This window comes from Gymnogyps californianus, chromosome 6 (genome assembly GCF_018139145.2).
Source record: "Gymnogyps californianus isolate 813 chromosome 6, ASM1813914v2, whole genome shotgun sequence".
In the NCBI taxonomy this organism is placed as follows: domain Eukaryota; kingdom Metazoa; phylum Chordata; class Aves; order Accipitriformes; family Cathartidae; genus Gymnogyps; species Gymnogyps californianus.
Window position 1 is genome coordinate 213,169 of NC_059476.1, and position 10,456 is coordinate 223,624.

Consider the following 10,456-nt stretch of genomic DNA (forward strand, 5'->3'; position numbering starts at 1 on the left):
TGTCTGAGAAATGTAAACTGGTCCTCTCACTCATATACAGCAGCCACTACTTTTATGTCTTGCAAAAGTAAATGGAAATGTTTTCTCCCGTCATTTTACTTTAGCTAAGCCATTTTGAGTCTTACTATTGTATTCCATTACACATTCTTACCTGATCTCTGTCTCCTAGCTATTCCTGCTGGTGAGCTTCTCCCTGGAACCCAGAAATGTGAGTCAGATCAAAGCTCAGTTACTCTTTCTCAGTCTGTGTCATAATCTCCCCAGTTGCCAGCACCCAAACATACAAGCCTTGGATGTTCATGGCCCTACTCCAGTTGCAGGTACTCAGACTTCTTATCCTACTCACTGGTTACTCGCTAGCTTATCTTAGCAAATGGAAGTTTACTCATGATCACACATGCCCACTCAGAACAGAGAGCACACCCACACAATATATTTAGAAGCAGGATTAATGAGAAGATAGGATATTGTGGTGATCAAGCGCAGATCTCAGTCACACAACATACTGACGAGCAGCCCGTTTACATGCCGTTGACCCCCTTTAGCCCCGTTCCCCTCTATTTCCCTGCACCTGATACATCTTGAGCTCTCCTTTTCCCCACCTTTGGTCCTTCCTCTAAACATCCCATAAGTCTCATCAATTCCGATAAACACCCTAAAACATCTCATACTAGACTTTAAAACTCCAAAACTGTTCTTCCCCTGCATCCTATATTCTGCTGTAGGCAATGACCCCCTTCAGCCTGCAAGGCATACAGGAAAGGAGTTTCTCTCCTTGACCCATCTCAGTGAGTTTCATCCCAGGGCAACGGGCTGATCATCCTCCTTTGATAGCCCTAAAAGTAGCAACTTGCTTGACTCCTTACACTGTTCAGGTTACTAGACTTCCTTTCTTCTTCTTGTTCATCTGATCCTCAATGGGCCTTTGTGTTTATGATGATTAGCCTGTAATCTTCTAACATCACAGGTACATGCTTTCTCCTGCACTGCTGCTCAAGACCAAATACTAGCCTCAGATGCACATGGATAAAGATTTCCTGGGGTAGAGTGGGAACGGACTTCTTCACCTGAGGAAGACGATACCATGGAGATACACTGTCAGTATGCTTTGCCTGTTATGTGTCTGTTTAGCAAAATGTGAACAACTTAACCATGTTCTGAATTTTTATCATATATGGAACAAACTGGTTTCAGCTTTTAAGGTATAACAGCATAGCTTTAGCTTTTAATTACATGTGGTCTGTGTGGACACCAAATGCTTGAGAGGTATTTCATCTGTAAGGACTTGTACCTTCCTGTGCATTCCATGACAGGGCTGCACATGCAACTGGGTGCACACATTGTACATGCAGAAAAAGGGAAGGCCACAGTCTTACTGTCTTCCAAAATGGCATAGCAGCCAACACTGAGAATTTGTAACCAGATATCTCTATCAAGTATTTATACATTGGTTGTTTTCCTGACATAAAAGTATGTGTTATATTTTCTGGTCCAGGTAGAGAAAGAATTTAAGCAGTACTATTCCCATAAGTAACAGAGATGTTCATTTTCCCCCTCTGGTATAGTCACATCTGTGCAATGGAGCAGTGTCTCTGTTTGTACCAGCATACTGGCTTCTGTGCTAGTTTTGTAGGTATTTTTTTTCTCCTCCAACAGAGTTCATTAGTATTTGTCCTGAATGACATTGACTTTTATTCCATCTGAAAATACCTATTTAGCATTTCTTGGTTATTAGTATTGCAAGTACTGACATTAGAAACCTAAATGGTACGTATATTGAAATAAATTTGCACTGGAGTTGTACAAGCCTTTCTGCTTCTTCATCAGTATGATTCAAGGGACATGGCCTACATCTGTACTCAATCAAACAGGGCTATGTTGGCCAATATAATCTAATTGTTTGACATTTTTATAGCAATTCATTGAGACTAAAGAGAGATGACTACATTAATATCTTGATGCAGCTAGATAATAGCTGAGCTAAAACTGATGTGCCAAATTACTGAAAGGCTCTTAAATTCTCTTCCAGATTTTAACTCTTTGTGACAAAGAAAAGGAAGGAGGCTTCAATATAAATGTAATAAAGAGAAAGAATAGTACAATTTATAATATGAAGTATTATAATAATGAACATTATCATAAATTTTCTAAGAATCTTCTCTTCACTAATCATTTACAAATTATATTTCTCAATAATTGAGATGAGAGTTATTGTTAATGGTCATGACTCTGTTTTCTTGCATAATCATTTTCACTGAGGTCAAAATTAAACAGAAAAGGTTTTAGCTGATGAATATGTATTTTATTCCTCTAGCTAGACTGTGAACAAACTTGTCTGCCCTGCATACATTTGTGGGAACAGTCAGGTTGGAATAGTGGTAGAGGAATATAATGGAGACTCAAAGCATATGTGAATGCTGGACCTACTTAGGCTTAGACAAGTCACCTCATCTCACTGAAGGATCCATCAAAACCCTCTCTCCTTTATAAGTGTATTCATTGTGAGAAAAGCTCTCCTCTGAGTGGGGTCACAGATCTGCAGGTAAGAGCAAGCTGAAGGAGAACATCAGAAGTTTTATTTTGGGGGTTTTGGTCTGAGCTTGGAGAAGAAGTGAATGGAAGAGAAAGCAGGTGTCCTGGTTTCGGCTGGGACAGAGTTAACTTTCTTTTTAGTAGCTGGTACAGTGCTGTGTTTTGGATTTAGTGTGAGAATGATGTTGATAACACTCCGATGTTTTAGTTGTTGCTAAGTAGCACTTATCCTAAGTCAAGGATTTTTCAGTTCCCCGTGCTCTGCCAGCAAGCAGGTGTGCAAGGAGCTGGGAGGGAGCATGGCCAGGACAGCTGACCCCAACTAGCCAAAGGGGTATTCCATACCATGGAACGTCATGCCCAGTATATAAACTGGGGGGAGTTGGCCGGGCGGCGTGGATCGTGGCTCGGGAACTAACTGGGCATCGGTCAGCGGGTGGTGAGCAATTGCATTGTGCATCACTGGTGGTTTTTTTTTTTGTTTGTTTGTTTTGTTTTTCCCTTCCTCCCCCTCCTTTTTTGTTATATTCCTTTTCATTACTATTATTATTATTATATTTCATTATTACTATTGTTAGTATTTTACTTTAGTTATTAAACTGTTGTTATCTCAACCCACGAGTTTTACTTTTTTTCCCCTCTTTCCTCCTTCTCACCCCACTGGGAGGGGGAAGGGGGAAGCAGCTGCGTGGTGCTGAGTTGCTGACTGGGGTTAAACCACGACAGCAGGAAACAAAGAAAAAGCAGGAATTAATATTGCAGCTAAAGCCAGAAACACAGAGAAATGTGTTTATCAAACTTCATTTGATTGCTAGCTGACTTTTTGGTTTCAGAGCCCTTGGCAATAGAGACTCAGTGTGGGCAAGGCCAAGGTCTCGTTACTCAGAAGCGGAAACTCTTGACATGTGATTAAGTGCATTTTTACCAAAAAACAAGGTAAAAATATTTGCAAAAGGAGCAACCTGATTATCATGAGATGCAAATGGATGAATGAGAGGTTAATCTCCATCGCCCCTACTTCAGAGCTATGCTGGAATGATCCTGCTTATGACGAACTTTTGGTAGAGCTGGTCCTTAATAAGCATCGCTGCCCTTCTCCATGCCCTTTCACTTTGAGCAAGTAGTATCTCCTCTAGCAGTGCTCTGCAGTTACATGTGATTTTAGGAGAAACAAAATCTGCATATTAAGATATTTGTATCTTCAAAAAGCAGTAGCGAAACCCTAGAGAAGCTGTGTTGTCTGTTGCCAGAGCAAGAACATGAAAACTTTTTAAAGTGCACCAACACATCATTCAGTGGCTAAGCCCTCACCTTCTTCCCTGCTAGTGGGTGGTGAGGTGAGTTGATCTTATGACATTTTAAAATGTACTCTTCCTCTAGATTTGAGGCTATGAAAAATAGCCTGGATAGTCTACTTTTAAACCTCAGCATTTTATCTCTTACTGAAATATTTGATTTTGAAAGCTATTTTGAAATCTTTTTTTTTTTCCCCATGCCAAAATTCAGCCAGGAACTTGTTTTTATTTCTCAAGAATATAGAGCCTTAAGAACAGATTTTTTTTTTTTTTCAACAAGAAAGTGCTGGCACAACTATAAATGCAGAGCAGCGGTGGTGGGCCACATTGTAACTAGGAGATAGTGATTTCAAGCAGAATCGAGGCAGTTTAATCATAGGCCTTGGTTGTAGACACCCATATGTTAGCTATGTAACCTCAGCACATGCTGTGACGTTAGTATACACTGCCCTTAACAATACCACCTGTATGTGCTGCTTGTAAGAGCTCATTCCCATGGAGATGTGTAAGAGTGTAACGCTCTCAGTGAACCCTGGTGTGCCAACTAGGAAGTTCGGCATTGTACAGATAGAAGACAGATAACTGTGTTCACTTGGAAGAATACCATAAAGATGTGAAGAACAACAAGGTTAGAACACCTCACCACGGATGGGATCTGGGCAGTGTGCCATGATCTACAAGGAGGGACTCGTTCCATGCTGAAACAGCTGGGGTTCCCAGCATCAGAAGGGTCCTAAGGTTGCTATTACCTTTTCCATATTTTCCGTTTTTTACTCAGTAAACCCTCAGTAAACCATTTAGCTAGCCTTGAGCGTCGTTGCCTTTCTTACTGTTATCCCAAAGGAACCAGCATGACCTCATAACACAACAGTAGCTCTTATGGCAACCATAATTTATATTCCAAAAAAATAAAAATGCTATTTCTGTTATAAACAAGTAAATTGATGGATTATTGCTGACATTTTTAAGCAAAACCACAAAGTAATTATCCCCCCATGTCATGGAAGATTTATAGGAAGGGCAGTTATTTTGTCTAGGTTGCATCATTAAAATGTAATAAATGATCACAAAGCAGAAGAATGGTGTAGTGTTACGTTGCTAATTTTGCAAACCGTAGATAATGCTATAAAACATTTTTTAGAAAAAGGATGTGATTTCTAGGCATACTCTTGGCGGCAAAACAAAAATTTAAGGACACAAGAGGCTGTTTTTTAGTCCACAGTCAAGTGTGAGCACATTGACTTTGGCAGCATTCACACCTTTTAGTCATGAAAACTTAAGATCTTTAACACCATCCATTGCATAACTTACTTTTTGTATATGGTAAAATGCTCATGCTATGCTCTTACCACTTAATGCAAGAGGTGTCTCTTCAGTCGCTGCGTGCAACTCTTTAAAAAAAAAAGCCTGCTCCCCGCCCCTTTTTTTGCTTGTAATTCTAAAATTTTTTTATTGTGTTACATTGAAAGACTTAACAATCAACTTCTGGGAACGCTGTAACACTTTGTGTCAGGGCTAATATTGTTTGGTTGGACTACTACCAACGCATCAAGGTGTTCACATGTTTTAAAAAGCACTCTCTGACTGACAGGCAGGAAAAAAGGTATCCTCCTCCTGAAAAGCATTACTGATGAACACTCCCACTGATTGTATTATTCCTTGTTCCTCACACCTATTCAAAGGTGCGAACCTCTCACAGAGATAGCATCTCACTAGAGACAGGGAATGTTAATCCTGGAGAATTGGTAAACATTTACAAAAAAACATTTGTTCATATGTGCAGAAGGTAAGAACCAATACCTTGTTGAAGAAAATGGCTTTTCCCACAGTTATGGGAGTACTCATATTAATAAACCAAACAAAATCTGGCCCTTAACAGAAAATACTTGTGAGGACATGAAAAATAACAGTTATGGACAGTGAGAAATATTGCTGACACCCTGTGTTTTATGAGAATGATTGATTAATTGCTGTTCAATGTAGGCTTTGCTTGATGGAAAGAAAACATTTGTGATGCCTCTGTGGTCCTATTAAGACTAATTAATTCCTTCTCCAAATGAAATGAAGACTAATTAGACTCTAATATTAATTTCCTATTTGTCCGGAACCACTAATTTTCATATCGCCCTGTTGCAGCCTACATTTTTATGTCTGTGCTTGCTGCATGTCAGAGTGTTTGTCTAACAGGGTGGCAAAATGATGTAAGACAACCATAAATGTAATCTATTAAAGTGTGCCAGAGGGGCTAGTGCGAGAGGAGTACAATTCAAATCTTAACAGTGGTAGTTAGGCCATGAGCTACGTGTGGAATTCGACATGAACTGTTTCTCCATAAACTCTCAAGATAGAGCTTCACACTGGGAACACAGGTTTAGATGAAGAACCCTTGTGTGTCACTTAGATCCTGCTCAGGTGTTCTTCAGTATATTTAACTAAATTATTAACTTCTCTGTTGAAAATCAACTACTGATACCTTCATGCTAATCCCACTACTCCTAACAGACTATGAATGAATGCTTGCTTATCCCTATTTCTCTCATATGCCTTCTTTACCTCCTCAATTCTCCTGCTTCTCTGCTTACTTCTCTTGACAATGCAAAAATGGTTCTCTCCAGAAAGCTGCTAGGCGCACTGTACCATCCCCAGCCATCACCTTGTGTCTTTGACACTCTGGAAAGTCAGTAGCACCTCATCTGCCATGTTCTACTTCTATGGCTCAGATTACACTCCCTCTCTCAGGCTTTCATGTGTTTCACCCTGATAAATTGCTTCTCAACAAATGTCTGTTAACATCTATAAACCTAGCTCTCCAGATTACGTTTCCCGCTTTTTTTTGTGGTACTGATTACATCCTCCATCCTAACATCCTGCACTGCATCTCACACTACTAAACATTGTTTTCCTTATAACTGCTTGACCAGTCACTCAGTGTATGAGACTTTCTCCTTATCTCACCATCCTCTAAGTTCAATCCACTTTTTCCTGCATAACCTAAGCAATTGCCTCCACTCCTGTGGAGTCCTCTACTATCCGTACTAACAGCATGCAAATCTAGCTTTTTATTTCTAATGTGTCTCCATCCTTCCTAGTCCTGTGTTTTAGCCAGCCTCTGTTTCTCAGTGTTGCACAATTATTTTCAAAGTTGCGTGTCCAAAACTGTATGTCCGATCATCTCTTCTGAGCTTTGCATGGCTGCTCCTCTTGCTTCCTCCCACAATCCTGTTATCATCAATGACAAAACTGTCTCCTCTGACCTGGGGAACCATCTTTGTTCCAGTTTGGCACAAATATTCTGGCCATGTCTGAAATTATTATTATTTCTAATCTTGTTTTTTCCTCTGGCCACTACTACTATGTTGCCTTATCTCATGTAACCGTACCCTCTCTTTTATTTTAGCCACACCTCTTTGACGTCCACAATACCTACTGCAGTGCATGTAGAAGTTTCTTGTCTTCACAAGCAAGAGTCTCCGTAATTCTGTCCTAACTACTCCTCATTTGTTGTTACTCCTGTCACTGAGTGCAAGTGTTAGCATCTTTAACACATATTTAATTTGCTTTTTCATAATTATCTATTGTCTTCTTTGGTGTCATTTTGGATCTGTACAATGCTTCTCTAAATTTGACTGTGAAGTCTAAACACTTTTTATCTTCTGTATGTCTAAATACTACTGTCACACCTTTAATTAATGATCTGAATAACAGCAGAACAGTTGAGTGCAAACAGTAAGAAAGTGGTTAAAATTCCCTTTCATTTTAAAAACTAACACCTTGACAAAGACTTCTCTGTGAAAAGAATACTGCCAGGGCTTTATTGTCATCTAGAGAGCAGCAACAATTGGAAGCCTCTAATAATGTATAGGAAAATAGGGTTTTTTTCCCATGTTTTCTTATTATCTTCCAACTTTAATAACCAAAAGGTACAGAAAATGCTGCAATTTCTAAAGAAATTTTAAATAAATCTTTTTCTAAAAGTCAGTCCCTGAAAGTTGTCTCAAAACTGTTTCCCATGAAAAAAATGTATATGACAATTGTTTTTGCACAGAAAAAAAACCATGTTAGAACTTTTGACAAGGTATTCAGGTGGCTGTTGCACGAGTGCTGCAGGTGGATAGGCAGCGTGGACTCCCATACCTGACTTGGGGAGAAAATCTTGCCTTCTCTTCCTAGCACTTGCTTATGACTAAGCAAAAGGAAGCAGGGCTTAATGTCGTGACTTTTCAGTGTACTCCTATACGTTCCCTCATTCTGAGGATTCCTGTTTTGTTCCTATTGTGCTGTAGTTCTCCCTTTTCCTCATAAAAAAGCCGAGGTTATTTGTCTGCTCTGTGGCTGAAATGTGAGCACTGCCCTAAAGCTCCTCTATGAATACCCTTCCTTATAACGTTTTGAGTGCAGTAATTCAAGTCTGATGTCAGACTATCCACCCCACCACGCACAATGGTAATGTGACCTACGGCTAACCTCGCACTGGCTATTAGTGTATTAAGTGGGTGTGTTTCCATTTTTGTTAGTTGGAGACACTGTCTTTGACTATCTTTACAAACTGGTATCCTCAATTAATTTATAGATGCAAACCAAGTTTTCCTTGGTGAAATAGTCTAAAAGGCTCACTAGTAGCACTTCATCACGAGCGACTTGCATTGAGGATGATACAGCCACTTATCAGATGGCGGATCTCATTTTAACTCGCTATTTTCTAAGGTTTTCCATGCATTTTTACATTGTGTTTTTCTTTGCCATTACTTAAGTTTTGATGCTTTATTTTGTATTACAGAGCTATACTCTACGTATCCTCACCTTCTCAGGAGATAAAATAATTCTGTTGCTTTTAATTAAATACTAACACTTCTGCCAATTCTTCATGATTTAATGCATCCAATACCATTAACATGTGATTAACCTAGGTCAAGTATCCTTGAAAGAGAAAATCTGAGTCTTAAATGCAAGAATTTTTGCTTTCAAATCATACCTCACTGTTTTAACAGACTAATGAGTACAAAAATATGCATACAAATAATAATTGAATACCTTACCCTTCCTGTCTCACAATATTTCCAAAACATTGAAAAGAGGCATATATATCTATTTATTTTTCTGATCTAGATCCCACAGGATTAATGGTGAAGCATATGAATCATGAAAGGATGTGGCTGTCAGAATGAGGTTCATAGTTTGGGTTTAAAATTGAGCACTGCGAAAGTTCAAGCCCACTGAGGCCAAAATTATACTGCAAAAGACAAGCACCTCGTGAGATTTTGTGAGATGAATACGAAGACCATAGATGTCTTGGAGTGAGTTCTCACATGTGGAGCTCATGATGTTATTTGTAGAGTAACTCCCCTCTTTGGATCTTACCATTCTAAAATGAAATCAGGGCATTTGAATCTGAACAATCCTTCTACTCAGAAAATATAGAAAGGATAAAATTCAGATTAATTTTGAGTCCAGGATGAGTTAAGAGGAAGATCACAGTGTATAAAAATTGCTTATTAAAAATTACATTTTTAAAATGTTACAAATTACTTCTTTATGTCTTGCAACTAAGTTTCTCTAACAAAGGGAATTGTCAAATAGCTACACAGCTTGACACCTCCAGGGTAAAGGGTGGTGAGGCCTGGAGCGCATAGTCATGGCTACCCTTTGTGGGAAATGTTAAATGTTGGTATTCCAACAACATGAGATTCCTATAGCACCCGCTGGCTTGCACCATTAAAGGTAGGATGGTAGAGTTAACCAGACTGCCTAAAGGAAGGGAGCCCCGGGATGCTCCCAGGTATTACTTGTCGAGCAGTGCCTTCTTCCTGATGCCTTGGCCCTTGCTGGAGACCACATCCACGCCTTGTGGTGTCTGGCATGGCAGCAGCTATCACTGGGCAAGGAAAACTCACCATGACGCAGACACGTCTTCTGGAGCAATGGTGTAAGTACCCATCCTGCCCTCCCCACATTTGCTCATTCACTCCAGTGAGTAACTCCAGTAGCTCAGCTTCATGTCAGTCCTGCCCTCCAGCCTTGCAGTCATCATGCTTGGTCTCCAGGCAGAGGAGCTAGCCAGCACTTCATGTCCGCTTCACCCCCTGCATGGTGTCGTGGTTTAACCCCGGTCAGCAGCCAAGCACCACGCAGCCGCTCCCTCACTCCCCACCCCACCTTGCTCCTGGTGGGATGGGGAGGAGAATCGGGAAAGAAGGCAGAACTCGTGGGTTGAGATAAGAACAGTTTAATAACTAAAGTAAAATACAATACTAACAATAGTAATAATGAAATATAATAATAATAGTAATGAAAAGGAATATAACTGTCCTGGTTTCGGCTGGGACAGAGTTAACTTTCTTCCTAGTAGCTGGTACAGTGCTGTGTTTTGGATTTAGTGTGAGAATGATGTTGATAACACTCCGATGTTTTAGTTGTTGCTAAGTAGCGCTTCTCTTAAGCCAAGGACTTTTCAGTTTCCCATGCTCTGCCAGCAAGCGGGTGTGCAAGGAGCTGGGAGGGAGCAGAGCCGGGGCAGCTGACCCCAACTAGCCAAAGGGGTATTCCATACCATGGAACGTCATGCCCAGTATATAAACTGGGGGGAGTTGGCCGGGCAGCGTGGATCGTGGCTCGGGAACTAACTGGGCATC